Here is a 22,921-nt window from a genome sequence, read left to right as displayed (position 1 = left end):
GTATTACATGATATATACCTATGTGCAGGTGGGAGGGGATGCTTATGGTTAGAATATGCTGTGTAGACAGAGAAATCTACTAGATATAAAGAAGCTGTAGGTAAAATGAAAGTTTGCAAAGACTAATTTTGCAATAACAGATGAAAAATTGTGACACCTTTGACCTAAGAGAATTCAACTTTCAGAAAGTTTTTTTTTTTAATTAGAATTTTTAACATGCATTCATCTCCTTCATGTGAACATCTTTTAAGTGGATATAAGACTTTAATCATTGGTTAATAAAGCTACCTACATGTTTCTTTGCTAAGTTGAACTCTCCCTTCCTGGGATGCCTCTGTCTCTATTCTAATTAGTCAAACATTACCATTCTGCAGTGTTTTAGGCAGTGACAGATAGGTTAATGTTCCTTAAATATCCATGCTCTCCTCTGTATCCTGGTGCCAGAGTCACATGATCCATTCTCACCAGTGGGAAGTGAGCAGGAATGATGTATCACTTCTGATTCAAGGCAGGTAGGAGTTATATGCCTGCTCATTCAGGCCTCTGGGAAAAGACTCCAGGAAGGTAGACCTGAAGGATGGAAGCATGTGAGGTCCCTGAGCCACTGTTGAAGGAGAGCAGCAGGCAGAGCTGCACTGCCTGCCTGTGCATGATATGAGCAAGAAATAAACCTTCACTGGGCTGAGTTGCTTAGATTTTAGTATTTATTTGTTAGGGAGCAGAGTTTAGTGTTAATTGGGTGATATACAGGCCTACTTTACATTACTAGGGAGGGGGTAAAATTAAATGGCCTGTTTTGAAAATAAATTATTTGATACTTTGTTATTCATTTGTTAATTCTTTTCTGATCTTGAAATTCCACTCCTGGTGCTGTGTTTGAAAGGTATATACAGGGATGTATATACTATTTTAACTCACCAAACTCATCAAAACTGTATTTACTGTATGATTCCAATTTTGTTTTGATATAAACCACTATATATCTATACCAATATTTACACATGCAAATATACATTGTAAAAGTTGGAAAGAAATACATAGAGTTGTTCATTTGTTATGGGGCAGAAGATGGTAGTAGAAACTACAGGAATTATTCTTTATTGAAAATGTTCTATATTTTTCAAATTCTGTTAAAAATATTAGTTTTATAATTAGGAAATAAAACAACAAATGTGATAAAAGAAAAATTTTAAAAGATAAATTAAAATCTACTCCAAAGAGGATATGCATCATTAGTCAACATCATTAGCCATAAGGACATACAAATTATAACCACAATGCACACCAACACATACCTATTAAAATGGCTAAAATAAAAAAATATTGCCAATACTAAGTGCTGATTTTGTGGAGCGACTGGAACTTTCATATATTACTGGTGGACATGCAACTCTGGGAAACAGTTTGGCAGTTTCTTATAAAGTTAATCAGTAACTTACCATAAGACTCAGCAATCCCACACTACAGAAATGAATACTTCTGTTCACATAAAGACATGTACATGAAATGTTTATGGCAAATGTATTAATCATAGCCCAAACCTGAAAATGATCCAGTGGGCTTCTGCAGGTGAATGGATTATTGTGGTTTATGCATAGAATGGAATACTACTCAGCAGTAAAAAGGAATGAAATATTGATACGTGCAATAACATGGATGAATCAAAGGCATTATGCTTTTGGAAGTAGAAGAAGCCAGTCTCAAATTATTCATATTGAATAATTCCATTTATATTACACTCTTGAAAAGACAAAACTGTAGTGATGGAGAACATATCAGTGTTGCCAAAGGTTAGGGGTGGGAGGAGGTAGCATGGGAAGATTTTTTGGGAGGATGAAACTGTTCATTATCCAAATCTAAACAGGAGTTAAAATGTGTAGAACTGTACACCAAAAAGGTCAGTTTTACTACATGTTAATTAACAAATTAAATAAAAAATAAAACAAAGAAAGAAACAAACAAAAAATGCCCATCCTTCAAGCTTCACTGTTTTCCCCACACCCTACTTTTCAAGCCTTGTCCAGTTTATGTTGTTATCCTTTTTCTTTTTTTTTTTTCAATCTGAAAGGACACTTACTGAGTACACCATTTATCATTTGGTTCTTATCAACAATATAATTCACTTCTTAGATCAATAATAGTACTTAAAATAACAGTATTCACTGCCTACATCATTTATCACTAGGTGTTTATCAGTAATTGCTTTGCACTATTACACTGTCCCTCAGGTGGGCCTGTCTTGTTTCTATGGAAGAAAGGAACTAACATTAATTGTCTCCCTGCTATGTACAGATACTATTTCATCTTATATTCAAAAGCAGGTGAGAAAGTATTAATGTTTGTATTTTTTTCTTTGGATAAGGAAAATAAAGCTTATAAAATTTATAGGCAATGTCCAGAGTTACACAGATAGTAAGAGGCAAAGTTGTCACTTAAGAATAGGGCTGCCTGGCTTCAAAGCCCATGATCTGTCTCTATACCACCAAGCCTCTCCACAGTGATGTGACCATGCTACTGAAACCTAGACCATGTCTCCATGAGTCCTCAAGTACTTCTTGATACTAGAATGAAAAAAAAAAATTCAGTCTGTTCTGTGAGATATGTTAAAGGGACTCGGAATATTCTAGCTTGGTTGCACATGAGACCTCCTTCCAGCCTCTGACTTATACTCTGTCAAGGCCAGGTGTGGAGTGGTGGGATGGTTAAGCTAGTGTGGATACCTGGGAAAATGATGTATGGACTGTACAGGCCAGGGCTAGGCTTGTTTCATGTGACTGTTCTGGAAATCGGAAATCACATAGAATAAAGAATAGAAAAACAACCTGAGAACCGAGCTCTAATGCCCAACGGCTTTAATTGTATGTAATGAATTAAATTCTCCCCTATGCATCTGGAATGTTAGTAGTTAGTTCCATCCTTGGAATAACTAAGAAAATAATCACTCAAATGATTTTTCTGCATTGTGTTGTTCAAACAATGATGTTGAAAGGAAGTTTTAGAGAGACAGAGGGTGAGTACCTCCCTCAGACTTGGGTGCTGGTGAGTGACGGTGGATAGATGTTTCACCTTGCTCTTCCCACTAGATGGTCTTACATGAGTAGAAGAAAGCTCAAGTTAAGTCTTGAGCTTTCAATTCCAGATATACTCCCAGGTTCACCATCCAAGGCTTGAATTCCCTTTCTGTGAGCCCTGGGCAAGTACTTAAGTTCAAAGTTGTCTGCTTTCTTTGCTAGGTGTTTTCTAAGACAAGGATAAAATAAAATAAAACTACCGAGAAAGTTGTGCTTCTATTGATAAACATTCACGAATATAAACTTGGGGTTTTCTCTGAAATCCCTCCTGTTCATTTTGATTCTGCTGCTCAAATATTCCAAAGTTCAGAATAATTGTACTTTCTGATTTGGTCTTTTGTGGACATTGCAATGTCACTGTTAGAGGTTTTTTTTTTTTTCCCCCCTTTGGTGCCATTTCATTCCTATTGCGAATGGCTGATTTATTAACACTTTTTTCTCTTTCCCACAGCATTTGCCCTTTGGGTCTATGGTTTCCCAAATTTCCTTTATATGGAGTCTGTATATTTCATAAGATGTGGTAGTTTGTTTATACTCGTCCCAAAGCCCATTTTTTGGGCCCATATTTTCAATTTAGATCCTTTGTGTTCTTTTTCTGTTCTCATGGCACTGGCGCCACAGTTTAATTTTGTAATTAATTTGCTGCTTATGTTTTTTAGTTCATTAACAAAGATGTTAAATAAATGTACCATTTGTTACAATGTATTCTGTAATTTTTCATTTTCAGAAAATTCTTTTGACTTTTCTTAACATTCTTTCTAATTTAAACTCTTAGAGACTCCTGATCTTCACACCAGTTAGGGGGATGTGCTATGGGAGGTAGCTTCCTATCTGTGCATTTACGGAAAATGGGGAGAAATCCCTGGCTTCAAAATAGTATTCCCTTTAATATTGCTTTCACTTTTTAAAACTGCCTGGAATTCTGTCAACTGGGAGCTGGATATGGGTAGAAATATATCATGGTATAAAATGTTCTTTTCTGATAAATGAAGCAACTACAGAAAGCTTTTATTTGTGCAAAGTAACCAGTGATATTGATGCAAAAACAAAACAAAACAAAACAAAACCATACAAAACAGAACAACCAATACCCCCCCAAAATCTAATAACTCCCCCAATATTACTACTTTAAAATAAACATATCACACTTGATTTTCATTATGATGTAGTTATTCTTCACACTACTAAGACCCAGATTTTATATGTATATAGCAATGCAAACAATTATTGAGCCTCATCTTCTGGACAAGAATGCGAAGTTACAAGCAATTACAATCTGAGGACACTTCATGTTTGCTTCTTTTGCCAGCACCAAGTCAGCCTCATCTGAATCTTTCCATTTCATGAGGACGTTAATTCTCCACTGCAGCCTATGGCACCAATTATGCGTTCAGGTACAAGGCTTCTTACAAAGCCTCTTGGTTTGCCGGCAGCACCTCTTTTCTTCTTTGATTTGCTGTTATCGGATTCACTGTCAGATAAAGATTTTCTTTTTGTACCAGCTTTTTGAGAATTAAGAAATGCTTCACTTAACTCTGGGCAATCTAATTTTTCTTCAAGCTCCCAAGTATTGTTAGCATCTGTAAATCCCTTCCACTTCAGGAAATGCTCCATCTTCCCATTCACTGAACGTTGATCCAGTATTTTTTTCCATCACAAATTCTTCAGTCTTTGCCTCTTTAACTTTTGTACTCTTTCCATTCTGTTTCTTTCCTTTTTTTGCAGTATAGTTTTTTTTAAATCTGCATTATATTGAGATATATTCACATACCACGCAGTCATACAAAACAAATCATACATTTGATTGCTCACAGTACCATTACATAGTTGTACATTCATCACCTAAATCAATCCCTGACACCTTCATTAGCACACACACAAAAACAACAAAAATAATAATTAAAGTGAAAAAGAGCAATTCAAGTAAAAAAGAACACTGGGTACCTTTGTCTGTTTGTTTGTTTGTTTCCCCTATTTTTCTACTCATCCATCCATAAACTAGACAAAGGGGAGTGTGGTCCTTATGGATTTCCCAATCCCATTGTCACCCCTCATAAGCTACATTTTTATACAATTGTCTTCGAGATTCATGGGTTCTGGGTTGTAGTTTGATAGTTTCAAGTATCTACCACCAGCTACCTCAAATCTTTAGAACCTAAAAAGGGTTGTCTAAATTGTGCGTATGAGTGCCCACCAGAGTGACCTCTCGGCTCCTTTTGGAATCTCTCTGCCACTGAAGCTTATTTCATTTCCTTTCACATCCCTCTTTGGGTCAAGAAGATGTTCTCCATCCCACGATGCCGGGTCTACATTCCTCCCCAGGAATCATATTCCACATTGCCAGGGAGATTCACTCCCCTGGGTGTCTGATCCCACGTAGAGGGGAGGGCAGTGATTTCACCTTTCAACTTGGCTTAGCTAGAGAGAGAGGGCCACATCTGAGCAACAAAGAGGCATTCGGGAGGAGGCTCTTAGGCACAATTATAGGGAGGCCTAGCCTCTCCTTTGCAGCAACAGTCTTCCCAAGGGTAAATCCTGTGGTAGAGGGCTCAGCCCATCAAACCACCAGTCCCCTATGTCTATGGTCATGTTAGCAACCATCGAGGTGGGGTAGGCCAATACCCCTGCATTCTCCACAGGCTCCTCAAGGGGGCTCTACATATTTTTTTCCTTTTTTTTTTTTTTTAACTTTTTTTTTTAAATCAACTGTATAAAAAAAAAAATAAAAAAAATAATTAAAAAAACCCTATACAATAAAAGAACATTTCAAAGAGACCATAACAAGGGAGTAAGAAAAAGACAACTAACCTAAGATAACTGCTTTACTTCCAACATGTTCCTACTCTACCCCAAGAAAGTAATCTAATATAGCAACATTTCTGTGAACTTGTTCCTACTATACCCATCAGAAATTAACAGACCATAGTCATTTTTGGGCATTCCCAGAACATTAAATAGCTTATCTGTTCTTCTTGGATTATTGTTCCCCTTTCCTTAATTGCTCTCTATTGCTAGTTCCCCTACATTCTACATTATAAACCATTTGTTTTACATTTTTCAAAGTTCACATTAGTGGTAGCATATAATATTTGTCTTTTTGTGCCTGGCTTATTTCGCGCAACATTATGTCTTCAAGGTTCATCCATGTTGTCATATGTTTCACGAGATCGTTCCTTCTTATTGCCGTGTAGTATTCCATCGTGTATATACCACATTTTATTTATCCACTCATCTGTTGAAGGACATTTGGGTTGTTTCCATCTCTTGGCAATTGTGAATAATGCTGCTATGAACATTGGCGTGCAGATATCTGTTCGTGTCACTGCTTTCTGATCTTCCGGGTATATACCGAGAAGTGCAATCGCTGGGTTGAACGGTAACTCTATATCTAGTTTTCTAAGGAACTGCCAGACTGACTTCCAGAGTGGCTGAACCATTATACAGTCCCACCAACAATGAATGAGAGTTCCAATTTCTCCACATCCCCTCCAGCATTTGTAGTTTCCTGTTTGCTTAATGGCAGCTGTTCTAATCGGTGTGAGATGGTATCTCATTGTGGTCTTAATTTGCATCTCTCTAATAGCTAGTGAAGCTGAACATTTTTTCATGTGTTTCTTGGCCATTTGTATTTCCTCTTCAGAGAACTGTCTTTTCATATCTTTTGCCCATTTTATAATTGGGCTGTCTGTAGTATTGTCATTTGAGTTGTAGGATTTCTTCATATATGCAAGATATCAGTCTTTTGTCAGATACATAGTTTCCAAAAATTGTTTCCCATTGAGTTGGCTGCCTCTTTACCTTTTTGATAAATTCCTTTGAGGTACAGAAACTTCTAAGCTTGAGGAGTTCCCATTTATCTATTTTCTCTTTTGTTGCTTGTGCTTTGGGTGTAAAGTCTAGGAAGTGGCTGCCTAATACAAGGTCTTGAAGATGTTTTCCTACATTATCTTCTAGTTTTATGGTACTTTCTTTTATATTGGGACCTTTGGTCCATTTTGAGTTAATTTTTTTGTAGGATGTGAGGTAGGGGTCCTCTTTCATTCTTTTAGATATGGATATCCAACTCTCCCAGCCCCATTTGTTGAAAAGACCATTATGACCCAGTTCAGTGACTTTGGGGGCCTTATCAAAGATCAGTCGGCCATAGATCTGGGGGTCTATCTCCGAATTCTCAGTTTGATTCCATTAATCTATATGTGTATCTTTGTGCCAGTACCATGCTGTTTTGACAACTGTGGCTTTATAATAAGCTTCAAAGTCAGGGAGTGTAAGTCCTCCCACTTGGTTTTTCTTTTTTAGAGTGTCTTTAGCAATTCGAGGCATCTTCCCTTTCCAAATAAATTTGATAACTAGCTTTTTCAAGTCTGCAAAGTAGGTTGTTGGAATTTTGATTGGGATTGCATTGAATCTATAGATGAGTTTGGGTAGAATTGACATCTTAATGACGTTTAGCCTTCCTATCCATGAATGTGGAATATTTTTCCATCTTTTAAGGTCCCCTTCTATTTCTTTTAGTAGAATTATGTAGTTTTCTTTGTATCGGTCTTTTACATCTTTGGTTAAGTTTATTCCTAGGTACTTGATTTTTTTAGTTGCTATTGAAAATGGTATCTTTTTCTTGAGTGTCTCTTCAGTTTGTTCATTTCTAGCATATAGAAACATTACTGACTTATGTGCATTAATCTTGTATCCCGCTACTTTGCTAAATTTATTAGCTCTAGTAGCTGTATCGCCGATTTCTCAGGGTTTTCGATATAAGATCATATCACCTGCAAACAATGACAGTTTTACTTCTTCTTTTCCAATTTGGATGCCTTTTATTTCTTTGTCTTGCCGGATTGCCCTGGCTAGCACTTCCAGCTCAATGTTGAATAACAGTGGTGATAGCGGGCATCCTTGTCTTGTTCCTGATCTTAGAGGGAAGGCTTTCAGTCTCTCACCATTGAGTACTATGCTGGCTGTGGGTTTTTCATATATGCTCTTTATCATATTGAGGAAGTTTCCTTCAATTCCTACCTTTTGAAGTGTTTTTTATCAAAAACGGATGTTGGATTTTGTCAAATGCTTTTTCAGCATCTATTGAGATGATCATTTGATTTTTCCTTTTTGAATTGTTAACGTGTTGTAATATATTGATTGATTTTCTTATGTTGAACCATCCTTGCATGCCTGGAATGAAACCCAGTTGGTCACGGTGTATGATTTTTTTAATGTGTCTTTGGATTCAATTTGCAAGTATTTTGTTGAGGATTTTGCATCTATATTCATTAGGGAGATTGGCCAGTAGTTTTCCTTTTTTGTAGCATCTTTGCCTGGTTTTGGTATTAGATTGATGTTAGCTTCATAAAATGAGTTAGGTAGTTTTCCATTTTCTTCAATGTTTTGAAAGAGTTTAAGTAAGATTGGTATCAGTTCTTTCTGGAAAGTTTGGTAGAATTCCCCTGTGAAGCCATCTGGCCCTGGGCATTTATTTGTGGGAAGATTTTTGATGACTGATTGGATCTCTGTGCTTGTGATGGATTGGCTGAGGTCTTCTATTTCTTCTCTGGTCAGTCTAGGTTGTTCATATGTTTCCAGGAAATTGTCCATTTCCTCTACATTATCCAGTTTGTTGCCATACAGTTGTTCATAGTATCCTCTTACAATTTTTTTAATTTCTTCAGGATCTGCAGTTATGTCACTTTTTTCATTCATTGTTTTGTTTATACGGGTCTTCTCTCTTTTTGATTTTGTCAGTCTAGCTAAGGGCTTGTCAATCTTGTTGATCTTCTCAACTAACTTTTGGTGTTATTTATCCTCTCTATTGTTTTTTTGTTCTCTATGTCATTTATTTCTGCTTTAATCCTTGTTATTTCTTTTCTTCTACTTGGTTTAGGATCGGTTTGCTGTTCATTTTCTAGCTTCTTCAGTTGATCCATTAGTTCTTTGATTTTGGCTCTTTCTTCCTTTTTAATATATGCGTTTAGTGCTATAAATTCCCCCCTCAGTACTGCTTTTGCTGTATCCCATAGGTTTTGGTATGTTGTGTTCTCATTTTCATTCGTCTCTATATATTTAGCAATTTCTCTTGCTATTTCTTCTTTAACCCACTGATTGTTTAGGAGTGTGTTATTTAACCTCCAGGTATTTGTGAATTTTCTAAGTCTCTTAGGGTTATTGGCTTCTAATTGTATTCCATTGTGGTCAGAGAATGTGCTTTGAATAATTTCCATCTTTTTTAATTTATTGAGCCTTGCTTTATGTCCCAGCATATGATCTATTCTGGAGAAAGTTCCATGAGCTCTAGAGAAGTATGTGTATCCTGGTGATTTGGGATGTAATGTTCTATATATGTCTGTTAAATCTAATTCATTTATCAGATTGTTTAGGTTTTCAATTTCCTTATTGGTCTTCTGACTGGTTGATCTATCTATAGGAGAGAGTGATGTGTTGAAGTCTCCCACAATTATTGTGGAAACATCAATTGCTTCCTTTAGTTTTGCCAGTGTTTCTCTCATGTATTTTGTGGCACCTTGATTGGGTGCATAGACATTTATGATTGTTATTTCTTCTTGTTGAATTGCCCCTTTTATTAGTATGTAGTGGCCTTCTTTGTCTCTCAAAACATCCCTGCATTTAAAGTCTATTTTGTCTGAGATTAATAGTGCTACACCTGCTTTCTTTTGGCTGTAGCTTCCATGAAATATTTTTTTCCATCCTTTCACTTTCAATTTCTTTGTGTCCCTATGTCTAAGATGAGTCTCTTGTATGCAATATATTGATGGTTCTTTTTTTTAATCCATTCTGCAAATCTATACCTTTTAATTGTGGAGTTTAATCCATTTACATTCAACATTATAACTGTGAAGGCATCTCTCGAATCAGCCATCTTATCCTTTGGTTTATGTTTGTCATATATATTTTTCCCCTCTCTCTATTAATATCCTTTAATGTACCCATACCGAATCTCTTTAGTACTGAACCTTTCTCCAGGTCTCTCTCTCCTTTCTTTGTTTCTCTGTCTGTAGGGCTCCCTTTAGTATCTCCAGTAGGGCAGGTCTCTTATTAGCAAATTCTCTCAGCATTTGTTTGTCTGTGAAAAATTTAAGCTGTCCCTCAAATTTGAAGGAGAGCTTTGCTGGATAAAGTATTCTTGGTTGAAAATTTTTCTCCCTCAGAATTTTAAATATATCATGCCACTGCCTTCTCGTCTCCATGGTGGCTGCTGAGTAGTCACTATTTAGTGTTATGCTGTTTCCTTTGTTTGTGGTGAATTGCTTTTCTCTTGCTGCTTTCAGAACTTGCTCCTTCTCTTCCATGTTTGACAGTGTTATCAGAATATGTCTCAGGGTGGGTTTATTTGGATTTATTCTATTTGGAGTTTGCTGGGCATTTATGATTTGTGTATTTATGGTGTTTAGAAGATTTGGGAAGTTTTCCCCAACAATTTCTTTGAATAGTCTTCCTAGACCTTTACCCTTTTTTTCCCCTTCTGGAACACCAATGAGTCTTATATTCAGAGTTTTTATATTATCTATCATATCCCTGAGGTCTGTTTCAAGTTTTTCAATTTTTTTCCCCATTCTTTCTTTTGTTCTTTCATTTTCCATTCTGTCATCTTCCAGGTCACTGATTCATTGTTCAGCTTCCTCTAGTCTTGTACTATGAATATCCAGAATCTTTTTAATTTGGTCAACAGTTTCTTTAATTTACATATGATCATCTATTTTTTTTATTTAGTCTTGCAATGTCTTCTTTATGCTCTTCTAGGGTCTTCTTGATATCCTTTGTATCCCATACTATGGTCTCATTGTTCGTCTTTAGTTCTTTGAGTAGTTGCTCTAGGTGCTGTGTCTGTTCTGATCTTTTGATTTGGGTGCTTGGGCTTGGGTTATCCATATCGTCTGGTTTTTTCATATGCTTTATAATTTTCTGTTGTTTTTGGCCTCTTGGCATTTGCTTAACTTGATCGGGTTCTTTTAGGATTTGTAGACCAATTGAAGTCCTTATCTCTAATTTATCAGATCTACAGCTTCGTGGAGTACACTGTCTCTAACTAACCAGCAGGTGGCGTCCATGAGCCACCTGTTCTCCACAAGCCAGTTCTCCCCTGCTTTGCCTTTGTGGTGAGTGGGGGAGTGAGTCTTGTGGGGTCCAATTGGTGTACCAAGCTTGCATGTGTAGTTGGTGTTGCCTGCCCTGTAAATGGGGCATGTGTCTGGGTGGTCAGGGAGGGGGGGTGGCTCTAACAATCAAATCTCCCTGGTGTTCTGGAGTTTTAAAGCTGCTGCAATAGTCTAATCCTTCAGTTCAGTCCTGCCACAGTTTGTCTCTGCCACTGACCCACAAGTTCTTGGTATTGGCGTATAGCTCCTGAGACTTGTGAGTGGGTCCCTCTTCCAGGCCGTGCACCCCCTGGTCCTCTGTTGAGAGATGACTGTGCTATGTCACAGGTGAATGCCGTCCCCCCAGGGCGGTTCTGGGCTTCTGGGCTGTGTAGGGAGGCTCCCAGTCTGCTGAAATGATGGCTGAATGGGGCTTTGTTAATTCACACTGCTCCACCTTCCCAATTCTGGGACAACCAGCTGAAGATGCAGGGAAGGCTAATGTCCACGCCCAGTTTTGTGGTGTGTGCCTGTTATTTGAAGCACTTCTGTCACACTGGGTTGTCTGGGGCAGCTCTGGGCTATGGGGCTGGTGATGGGCAGGAGTGTTTCCTGTCCACCAGGATGATGGCTGTGAGCAGACACCCCCCTTTTCTTGGGAAGTTGTGGTGTTTAGTGAATTTTCTCAGCCACTGGATTATTGCTTTTTGTCTCAGAGCTCTCTTAGTTCCGCTCTTGTTTTGACTTGCCCAAATTGCAAGTCTTTGAGGCTTTCTGTATTGGGCTTCTTAGAGTAATTGTTTTAGAAAAAGAAAAAAAGATTAAAAAAAAAAAAAAAGGGCCCTCTTCACAGATCTAATGGGTTATTGAAATGCTAAGAGACAAAACAATTAGGGCCATTAAGGAAAGATCCAGGGGGCAGAGAGATCAGTTTTTCTTCGGGATTTGCATATGAGCCTCAGGGCCTGAACTCTGCCTTTCCCCTTTCTATGTTGACCAGAACTCCAAAAACCCTCCGCTTTTATTTTGGAGTTTTTCTTGTTTTTTTTTGCTATGCCTGTCTCCTCTCTGCTGGGCTGGCTGCTCTCAGATTCTCTGGTGTCTGGTCTCAGTCTATCCATGGTTGGAGTTTGGATCAGTAGAATGAGTTTCCGATAAGAGCTGCCACTGCAGTTCTCCCTTCTCCTTCCCAGTGCTGACGGCCCCTCCTCCCATAGGACTGAGCCTGGGAGGGAGGGGCGTGGGTCCCCTGGCCACAAAAACTTACAGATTTCGCTGATCTCAGCAGTTTGTCGCGTTCATGAGTGTTTTATGAAGTATGCCCAAAGTCAAATTGCTCTGTGGTGTCCAGTCCACGCAGTTCCTGGCTTTCTACCTGCTTTCCTGGAGGAATAACTAAAACACACAGCTCACCAATCCGCCATCTTGCCCTGCCTCTGCAATATAGTTTTATTGGAGACTATTTTTTATTACAGACTTGAAGAGCTCTGAGCTGCTTCAGGTCCGGGATCTGTAGCATCTTCAGCCCTATGTGCCTCCAACTTGAGCCACATCTGAGCCTGGAGCTTTACTTTTAAAAGGTCAGAAACAGAAGACAAGAGAAATAACTGTGGATTTATAAAAAATCCCAGGAAAAAATCAGAATCCCTGATAAGACTTTTTTTCACAAAATTGCAAACCAGGAAAAAATGTCCACTAAGGGAGATAGTAAGACACCTTGCCTGTCTTGGCCTTGGATCCCAAGGAGGGAGAACTTCCATGAGAATTTGTAACTGTAAGCTGACCCTCACATTGGTTTGAGGAGACAGAGTTCACCTTACACATGACTCAGAAAAATCCCAAGTCAACTTGGGTTGGGTTTAACTTGGTTATGCAAACACAAATCCTCTGTAGAGGAAAATACACTCAATTTAGGTTTCAAAGAAATCTAACAGGTAAAGTCTTAAGCATGAGCTCTCTCTTCTTTCCTCTGTCTCTCTGACACACACACACACACACGCACAGACACACAAATTATCTTGGGTAATCCTAACCTTTTATTTTCCAGATGGATTTTGGGTCAATTTGCCACATTTCATGCAAAAGAATTTAAAAAACAGATCATTTGTATCACAGCTTTTAATTAGCAAATTTGGGCCCTGGTGGCCTGGCTCTGAGGGTGGCTGCTGTTTCAACCTGCTCTGGACAGGGGCTATGGTGGTGGAAGATGCAGCACTTCCTCAGGGCTGGGGGTGGGGCAGGGCAGTTAGCTGAAGGGCTACATTTGCTGGGCAGGTGAGGAAAGCTCAGGTTTGGGAGTGCTTGGAGAAGCTTTTGGCGCCCTTTCTGATCCCCTCACCAGGGCACTTTGGAGCTGGTCTGCATCCCCTTCCTGGGTTCCTGGCCCTGTTTTGGCTGGGAAAGACTGATTTGAGAAAGGCCGCTCCTTTGTGCCCTCTTCAAGGATATGCCCTCCAGGCGAAGAGCAGCTTGAGACCACAAAAGGAGTGTAAAAAACTACAGAAGCCACAGTCTGGGACAAAGGCCTGCCAGCTTCAAAACCTGAGAGAGGGAGGTCTGCCTTCAGGGAAACAGAGGGAACAACCAAGCTCCTATAAATAGGGAACTCCAACACAAACCAATGAGCAAATGCCCTGGACAAGACAGAGGCCCAGAAAGACAGGGAAAACCCTGCACACTGCACTTGCCTTGGGCAGACCTTCCTGATAGGAGGGCTGAAGATCAACAGAATCTCTGTCTTATCACCAGCTGGTTACAAAAATCAAGAAACAGACTTCCAAGGGAATAAATGCCAAAGTTAACATTTAAAAATATTAAAATGTACAGTGTGCAACAAGAGTGTAAGACAAACAAAAGATACAAGACATGATGGCCCGTTCAAATGAAGAGGAAAAAAATCCAGAAAACACCAATGAAGAAGGTGAGAATATGGACTTACGAAACAAAGCATTTTAAAAATTGATCATAAAAATGCTAAGAGGATGAAGGAAAACACAGAGATAGAAATAAAGAATAACAGGAAAACAATTAATAAGCAATATGAGAATATTAGTAAACAGATAGAAATTTTAGGAAGGAGCCAAATGAAATTACTGGAGTTGAAGCCCACAATAACTGAAATGAAAAATGCCCAGGACAATTTCAAGAGCAGATTGGAGCTGGCAGAAGAAAGAATCAGTGAACTTGAAGACAAGACACTTGAAATGAGTCAGGCTGAGGAGCAGAAAGAAAAAAGAAATACTAAAAGTGAAAATTGCCTAAGACACCTCTGGGACACCATTAAGCACACCAATATATAAAATATGAGATTTCCAGAAGGAGAAGAAAGAGAGAAAGTGGCAGAAGGAATATTCAAAGAAATAATAACAGAGAATTTCCTAAACTTAGCAAAAGATGTGAATATGTTTATCCAAGAAGCTCAGGGAACACCAAACAGGATAAACATGAAGAAAAATACACCCGGTCATATATTGATCACACTATCAAATGCAGAGGACAAGGGAAGAGGTCTAAAAGCTACATAGAAGCAACCTGATAGTCCCAATTAGATTGAGTGTTGATTTCTTATCAGAAACCGTGGAGACAAGAAGGCAGTGGGTTGAAATACTTAAAGTGCTGAAAGAAAACAACTCTCAGCCAAGAATTTTATATCTGATGAGCCTTTCTTTCAAAAATGAGGGAAAGATTAAGACATTCTCACATGAAAAAAAAGTAGTAATCAAAAGAGAGAGTTCATCACCACTAGACTTGCCCAAAAGCAATACTGAAGGGAGTTATTCAGCCTGAAAGGAAAGGACACAAGACAGTGGTTTAAAGTGGCCTAAGGAAATAAATACTGGTGGTAAAGGGAACCATTTGGGTAATTATAAATGCCAGTGTTATTGTAGTGTATTGCTTCATATGTAACTTCACTTTTTACCTCCTACAGGTGCTAAAATGCAAGTACATAAGAAGTAATAATAAATCTATGTTTTGGACATAACAATATTCAAAGGTGTGAGTGGTAACAATTACAGAAAATGATGAGGGGACAGAGGGTTATAGGAAAAGTATATGTGCATGCTATTAAAGGTAAGTTGGTATCAAACCAGATATGATTGTCATATATGTAAGGTGTTAAATTTTAACCCCATGGTAACCATGGAAAATATATCCAGATAGAAATGAGATAGTATTCAATATGGTACAACACACAAAATCAAATAAATATAAAAGCACCATTAATGGAAGTCAGGGACAAAAAAGATATAAGACATATAAAGGCTAAATAACAAAATTGCAGAAGAAAGTCCTATATTATTAGTAGTGTCTTTAATTGTCAATGGATTAAACTCCCCAGTCAAAAGGCAGAGATAGGCAGAATGCATAAAAAAGCATGGCCCATCTATATGCTGTTTGCCAGAGACTCACTTTAAATTCAAAGATACAAGTAGGTTGAGGGTGAAAGGATGTAACAATTTTACCATTCAGGTAGTAACCAAAAGAGACCTGGGGCAGCTATGATAGTTTTGGATAAAATTATGAAGGGCAAAGATTGTCATTATATACTGATAAAAAAGAAAATTCAACAAGAAGATGTAACAATTATAAATATATATGCACCTAACAGCAGAGCCTCAAAATATATGAAGCAAATACTGACAGACTTGAAGGGAGAAATTGAGTTCTACATTAATAAAAGGAGACTTTAATACTCCACTCTCAATAATGGATAGAACATCAGTCAGAAGATCAGTAAAGAAATACAATACTTGAATGATACTCTAAGCCAACTAGATAGAACACTTCACCCAACAAAAACCAACACACATTCTTCTTAAGTGCACAGGATCATTCTCCAAGATAGATCATATATTAGGTCACAAAACAAGTCTCAATAAATTAAAAAAATTTAAATCTTATGATATATGTTCTCCAACCACAATGGAATGAAGCTAGAAATCAATAACAGAGGAAGAAATGGAAAATTCACAAATATGAGGAAATTAATCAACACCCTTTAACAACAATGGGTTAAAGATGAAATCAGAAATGAAATTAGGAAATATCTTGAGGCAAATGAAAATGAGAATACAACAAACAAAACCTTACTGGATGCTGTGAAGGCAGTGCTGAAAGAAATTTAGAGCTCTAAATGCTTACATTAAAAAAAGAAGAAAGGCTTCAAATCAGACACCTAATCTAAAAACTGGAAGAACTAGCAAAAGAAGAGCAAACTAAACCCAAAGTGAACAGAAGGAAGGAAATAACAAAGATTAGAGTGGAGATAAATGAAGTAAAGAGGAAAGCAAAACAAAAAAAACAATATCAACAAAATCAAAAGTTGGTTCTTTGAAAAGATCAATAAAATTGACAAACCTTTAGCTAGATTGACAAGGAAAAAAAGAGAAAGGGTACTGTTCTAGTTTGCTAATGCTGCTGGAATGCAAAATACTAGAAATGGATTGGTTTTTATAAAGGAGGTTTATTTGGTTATACAGTTACAGTCTTAAGGCCATAAAGTGTCCAAGGTAACACATCAGCAATCAGGTACCTTCACTGGAGAATGGCCAATGGTGTCCAGAAAACCTCTGTTAGCTGGGAAGGCATGTGGCTGGCGTCTGCTCCAAAGTTCTGGTTTCAAAATGGCTCTCTCCCAGGACGTTCCTCTCTAGGATGCAGCTCCTCAAAAATGTCACTCTTAGTTGCACTTGGGATATTTGTCCTCTCTCAGCTTCTCCGGAGCAAGAGTCTGCTTTCAATGGCCATCTTCAAAATGTCTGTCATCTGCAGCTCCTGTGCTTTCTTCAAAGTGTCCCTCTTGGCTGTAGCAGTGTGCTCCTTCTGTCTGATCCTGTATAGTGCTCCAGTAATTTAATTCAGACCCATCCAGTGGGTGCGCCAACACCTCCATGGAAATTATCCAACCAGAGTCATCACCCACAATTGGGTGGGGTGCATCTCCATGGAAACACTCAAAGAATTACAATCCAATTAACACCAATAGGTCTGCCCACACAAGATTACATCAAAGATAATGGCATTTGGGGGGACATAATACATTCAAACTGGCACAGGTACAAATAACAAAAATCAGAAATGATAGGAGGACATTGCTATTAACCTCACTGAAATAAAAAGGACTATAAGAGGATACTATAAATAATGGTATGCCAATAAATAAACAACCTGGATGAAACAGACAAATTCGTTGAAACACAAAAACTATGCACACTGACTCAAGAAGAAAAAGAAGATTTCAACAAACCAATTACTAGTAAAGAGATTGAAACCATAATCAAAAGCCCCCCAGTCAAGAAAAACCCAGGACCAGATGGATTTAAAGTGGAATTTTACCAAACATTCCAAGAAGACTTAACTCAAATTCTGCTCAAAGTCTTCCAAAAAATTAAAGAGGTGGGAACACTAGTTCATTCTACAACCCCCTTATACTAAAACCAGTAAAGAGACCACAAGAAAAGAAAATTACAGACCAATATTTCTTATCTATATAGATGCAAAAATCTTCAACAACAACAACAAAACTAGGAAACCAAATCCAACAGCACATTAAAAGAATTATTCACCATGATTAAGTGGTATCCATCTGGTATGCAAGGGTGGTTCAACAAAAGAAAATTAATTAATGTGCCACCACAATAATGAAATGAAGAGGAAAAAACCACCTGATCATCTTAGTTGATGCAAAAATGGCATTTGACAAAATCTGGTACTCATCCTTGATAAAAACATTGAGAACACTAGTAATAAGAGAGCAACTTCCTCAACACAATAAAGGGCATATACGAAAAACCCACAGCTAACATTCTACTTAAAGGTGAAAGACTTGAAAGCTTTCCCTCTAAGATAAGGAACAAGACAAGGATGTTACCACTGTTATTCAACATTGCATTGGAAGTTCTAGCCAGAGCAACTAGGCAAGAAAAAGAAATAAAAAATATCAAAATTGGAAAGTTTGAAGTGAAACTTCCCTATCAGAAATCTACAGCAAAGCTCTTGGTGCTAATAAATGAATTTGGGAAAGTGGTGGGGTACAGTGGCAATTTTATACACAAGTGATGAATGATCAGAAAAATAAATCAAGAGAAAAATTTCATTTACAATAGCAACTAAAGAATCACATACCTTGAGATAAATCTAACCAAATATGTAAAGCATTTGTACACAGAAAACTACAAAACATTGCTAAAAGAAATCAAGGAAGACCAAAATAAATGAAAGCATATTCTGTGTTCATGGATGGGAAGATTACATGTTGTTAAGGTGTCAATTTTCCTCAAAGTGATAGATAGATTCAATGCAATCCCAATCAAAATTCCATGAACTTCTTTGCAGAAATGGAAAAGCCAATCATCAAATTCATATGGAAGGGTAAGGGGCTCCTAATAGCTAAAACCATCTTGAAAAAGAGGAATGAAGTTGGAAGACTCACACTTCACTATCTTAAAAGTTATTACAAAGCCACAGTAATTAAACAGCATGGTACTGGCATGAGGATAGACATATAGACCAATGAAGTCAAACTGACAGCTCAGAAGTCAACTCTCACATTTATGGTCAACTGATTTTTGGCAAGGTGGCAAAGATTGCTCGATTGGGAAATAATAATCTCTTTAACAAATGGTGCTGGAAAACTGGATCTCCATTTGTAAAAAAGAGAGGGAGTACCCTTAACTCACACCATATACAAAAATCAACTCAAAATGGATCAAAGACTTAAACATCAGAGCTGGAACTGTTGAACTCCTAGAAGAAAACATAGGAAAACATCTTCAGGACCTCTTGTTAGGCAATAGTTTCTTAGACTTTACACACAAACCACAAGCAACAAAAACAAAAATATATAAATGGGACCTCATCAAATTTAAAACTTTTGCACATCAAAGGATGTTATCATAAAAGTAAAAAGACAGCCTACATAATGGGAGAAAATAATTGGAAACCACATATCTGATAAAGGTTTAATATCCAGAATATATAAAGAAATACTTAACAACCAAAAGATAACCCAATTTAAAAATAGGCAAGAAACTTGAATAGATATGTCTCCATAGAAGATATACAAATAGCCAGAAAGCACATGAAAAGATGTGCAACATCATTAGCCATCAGGGAAATGCAAATAAATGCCACAGTGAGGTACCATTTCATACACATTAGAATGGCTGCTATTTAAAAAAAAAAGAGGAATAACAAGTTTTGGAGAAGATGCAGAGACATAGGAACACTCATCCATTGCTTGTGGCAATGTAAAATGGTGCAGCCTCTGTGGAAGACAATTTGGTGCTACCTGGAAAGCTAAGTATAGAACTACCATATGACCTGGCAATCCCACTACTAGGTGTATGTTCTTTGAAATTTCAATTTCAAAGAATTGAAAGCAGGGACTCAAACAGATATTAGCACACTGAAATTCATAGGGGCATTATTCACAGTTGCCAAAGAATAGAAACAACCCAAGTGTCCATGAACTGATGAATGGAGAATAAAATGTGGTATATACCCACAATGGAATATTATTCAGCTGTAAAAAGTAATGAAGTTCTGATCCATGTGACAATACGGAAGACCTGAAGACATCATGTTGAGTGAAACAAGTCAGGCACAGGAAGACAAATACTGCATGATCTCACTTCCCACTGATTTGAAACAATTAGAATAAGCAAACTCATAGGGTCAGAATCTAGAATATAGGTTACCGGAGGACCTGGTAGAGATATGGAATGGGAAGTTAAGGCTTAAAATTTGGAATGATGCAAATGTTTAGGTAATGGATGGTGGTGATGGTAGCACAACATTGTGAATGCAAGTAAAAGCACTGAAATATATATATATCTGAATATGATTAAAAGGGGAAATGTTAGATTGTATATATGGTGACAGAATAATAGTAATAATAAAGAACCACGGTATGTGTGTTAGTTAGGATTCTCTAGGGAAACAGAAGCAATGAGAGATATCTATAAATATAAGATTTACAAAAGCATCTCACACAACTGTGGGGATGCACGAGTCCAAATTCCATAGGGGAGGCAGCCAACTGGCAACTCCAATAAAGATGTTCAATGAACTCCTCAGGAAACGAATTGGCAACTTCAATGAACTCCTCACAAAACACTTCACTGGTCAGCTGAAGAAGAAATGAAGGTCCTCTATCTGTCTCACTTAAAAGTCTTCAACTGATTGGATTAAATCCAGCTGACTGCATTCCCTCATTGTGGAAGACACGCCCTTTGTTGAGTCATCAGTCACAGCTGAAGCCAATTGACTGATGATTTAATAAACCAGCATGTTGGTTTATTAACCAGCCACAAATGTCCTCATAGCAATGGTTAGGCCAGTGCTTGCTTGACCAGACAGCTGGGTACCATCACCTGGCCAAGTTGACACATGAACCTAACCATCACAGTATGATACTACACAATTAGGGAACTCTAACTTAAACTAAGGACTTAAATTAATAGTACAATTTAGAAAATTGCTATCACCAATTGCAACAAAACTTCCACATCAGCGTAGGGTGTTTGTGGTGGGGTGGTATATGGCAATACTATATTTTATGCATGCTTGTTCTGCAAACCCACAACTTCTCTAATGAAAAAAAATAGATCATTTGAAGAGATTTAATATCTTTACAATTCTAAGTAGTTTCACATTCTTGAATGTGATACAGCAGTTCATTTATTCAAGTCTTTTATGATCTTAAAAATATTTCAAATTTTTCTCCATAAAAGTACTGCACATCATTTGTTAGATATATTCCTCAGCATTTTAAAGGTTTTGCTCTGTGGTAGGCAGAATAATGGTCTCTCCAAGATGTCCACATCCTAATCCCTAGAATCTGTGAATATGTTCGGTTACATGATAAAGGGGAATTCGGTTGCAAATGGAATTAATGAAAGCAGTTTAGTGTGATTCAATACGAGAAGGATGTAATCTAAAGGGATGTATACTGCCTGTAGGAGCTGGAAAAGTCAGGGGAATGGTTTTTTCCCCTAGAGCTTCCAAGAAAGTAACTCTGCTCTGCCAGCACCTTGATTATAGCGCAACATGACTCATTTCAGAAATCTGACCTAACTTGTATTGTTTTTGTTTGTGGTAATTTGTTACAGCAGCAATAAGGAGCTAGTGAATGTTCCCATTAGGAAAGACATCTTTATTTCTCTTATATATTCAACTTTTCTATTTGATTATTCCTAGTGTGCAAGAAATGCATTATTTTCTATATGTCTTAGTGTATCTGTAGTTGCATCTGCCGCTTAACATATAATTTTTGGGAGGTTGGTAAAATACAGAAATAATGACATGAAATAAAGAAAACTGAGAAATCAATTAAATAGAAAACAAAGAAACAACGAACAGACTCAGAAAAACAAAGGCTGATCTTTGAAAAGATGAATAAAATAGACGAACTTCTAGCAAAGTGGTCAAGAGAATAAGAGAAAGCCTACTCCCATCCCAGCTAAAAACACATACCTCATTTCATATAAAAAACTAATTCAAGAGGGCTTAATATTATAAGTATAAATAAATATATGCATAGTACATAATATGTACATATATATGCACATATAAATATACATATACAGTCAAAAAGGGAAATGTCAATAAACTGACTACATAATAATTTAAATATATTGTACTACAAAAGACATTTAAAATATCATCAGAAGTTAAATTGGTAAGAAACATTTGCAATCCATATTAAAGACAAGAGATTAATCTTAATACATGAAGAGTTTTTATGCATTTGTAAACCATGCAAATTTGCCACAAAGTATTTCTTATTCCTTAAAAGTTGCTTGTTCTCCTTTCTTTGATCATGGATTTTTCTATTTCTTCCATAAATTTGTCAATTAAAAAATTATTTCAAGGCTCTAGTATTAAACTGTAAAAACTTATAACAATTGCTGTACTTGGCCACAAAGGAAATGCCAACCCATTTCAAGGAATCAATATTTTAAGATCTATATTCCATAACTAAAATTCAATAATAATGTGAAATCACTAAGAATACAATACATACAAACATTTTGGGAAGCTAATAAGTATTTCTAATTAATTATTGTTTGAAATAAGAAACAATGGCTGTAATTAAAGAATATTTAGAATTGAAGGACAATGGAATCACCACTACATATCAAAATTTGTGCAATGCACAGGCCTTGTCTTGTAGCTCCTAATGTCTTCAGTACTCTCACCTTACTGCCCCCAAATTGTGATCCACCTGGAAGCCCTTGCTGCTGATCTCTATGCCCTCTCACGTCCTTCTTTCTGCTCAGATTTGCTTCCTTATACCTCTTCTCTTTCATCTTCACTGTTTCATTAGACATTTTCAATGGTCACCCCTCCCACAACTTCTCTAATAATAAAAAAAAAAAAAGTCATTCCCCCACCCCCCAAATTTTTGTGCAATGCATTTAGGCTTTAAGTAGATTTAAGTACTATTTATGTACATTTTTTTGAATAAACTTTAAATTGCTCTAACAAAGAGACCCAATGTGTTGTCATTTAAAGCAGCTAGATTACTTCCTTCTCTCAAAGCAGGGCAGAGTTGAGTGGCCAGAGCTGGCAGGGCAGCTCAGGTCATCGTCTCCCAGAGTGAGAAAGGGAAAAAGGATAGTACAAGAAAGGTGGCTTTATCTTTAAAGGGTTGAGATATTAGTTGCATATATCACTTACTGACACAAAGTTGGACACAAGGCCACATCACATGCAAAAGGAGGCTGGGAAATGTGATTCCAGCTGGACAATCATTAGAATTCA

General features: G+C 37.3%; 1 pseudogene; it reads right to left on the bottom strand.

The window, feature by feature from the left end:
* Positions 1-4,295: 4,295 nt before the first annotated feature.
* Positions 4,296-22,488, bottom strand: LOC119507751 (annotated as a pseudogene).
* Between the last annotated feature and the right edge of the window lie 433 nt (positions 22,489-22,921).

The sequence above is a fragment of the Choloepus didactylus genome, chromosome 13 (genome assembly GCF_015220235.1).
Source record: "Choloepus didactylus isolate mChoDid1 chromosome 13, mChoDid1.pri, whole genome shotgun sequence".
Classification (NCBI taxonomy): Eukaryota; Metazoa; Chordata; class Mammalia; order Pilosa; family Megalonychidae; genus Choloepus; species Choloepus didactylus.
The sequence above is the reverse complement of the archived record's forward strand: the minus strand, read 5'-3'. Positions and strand labels throughout refer to the sequence as shown.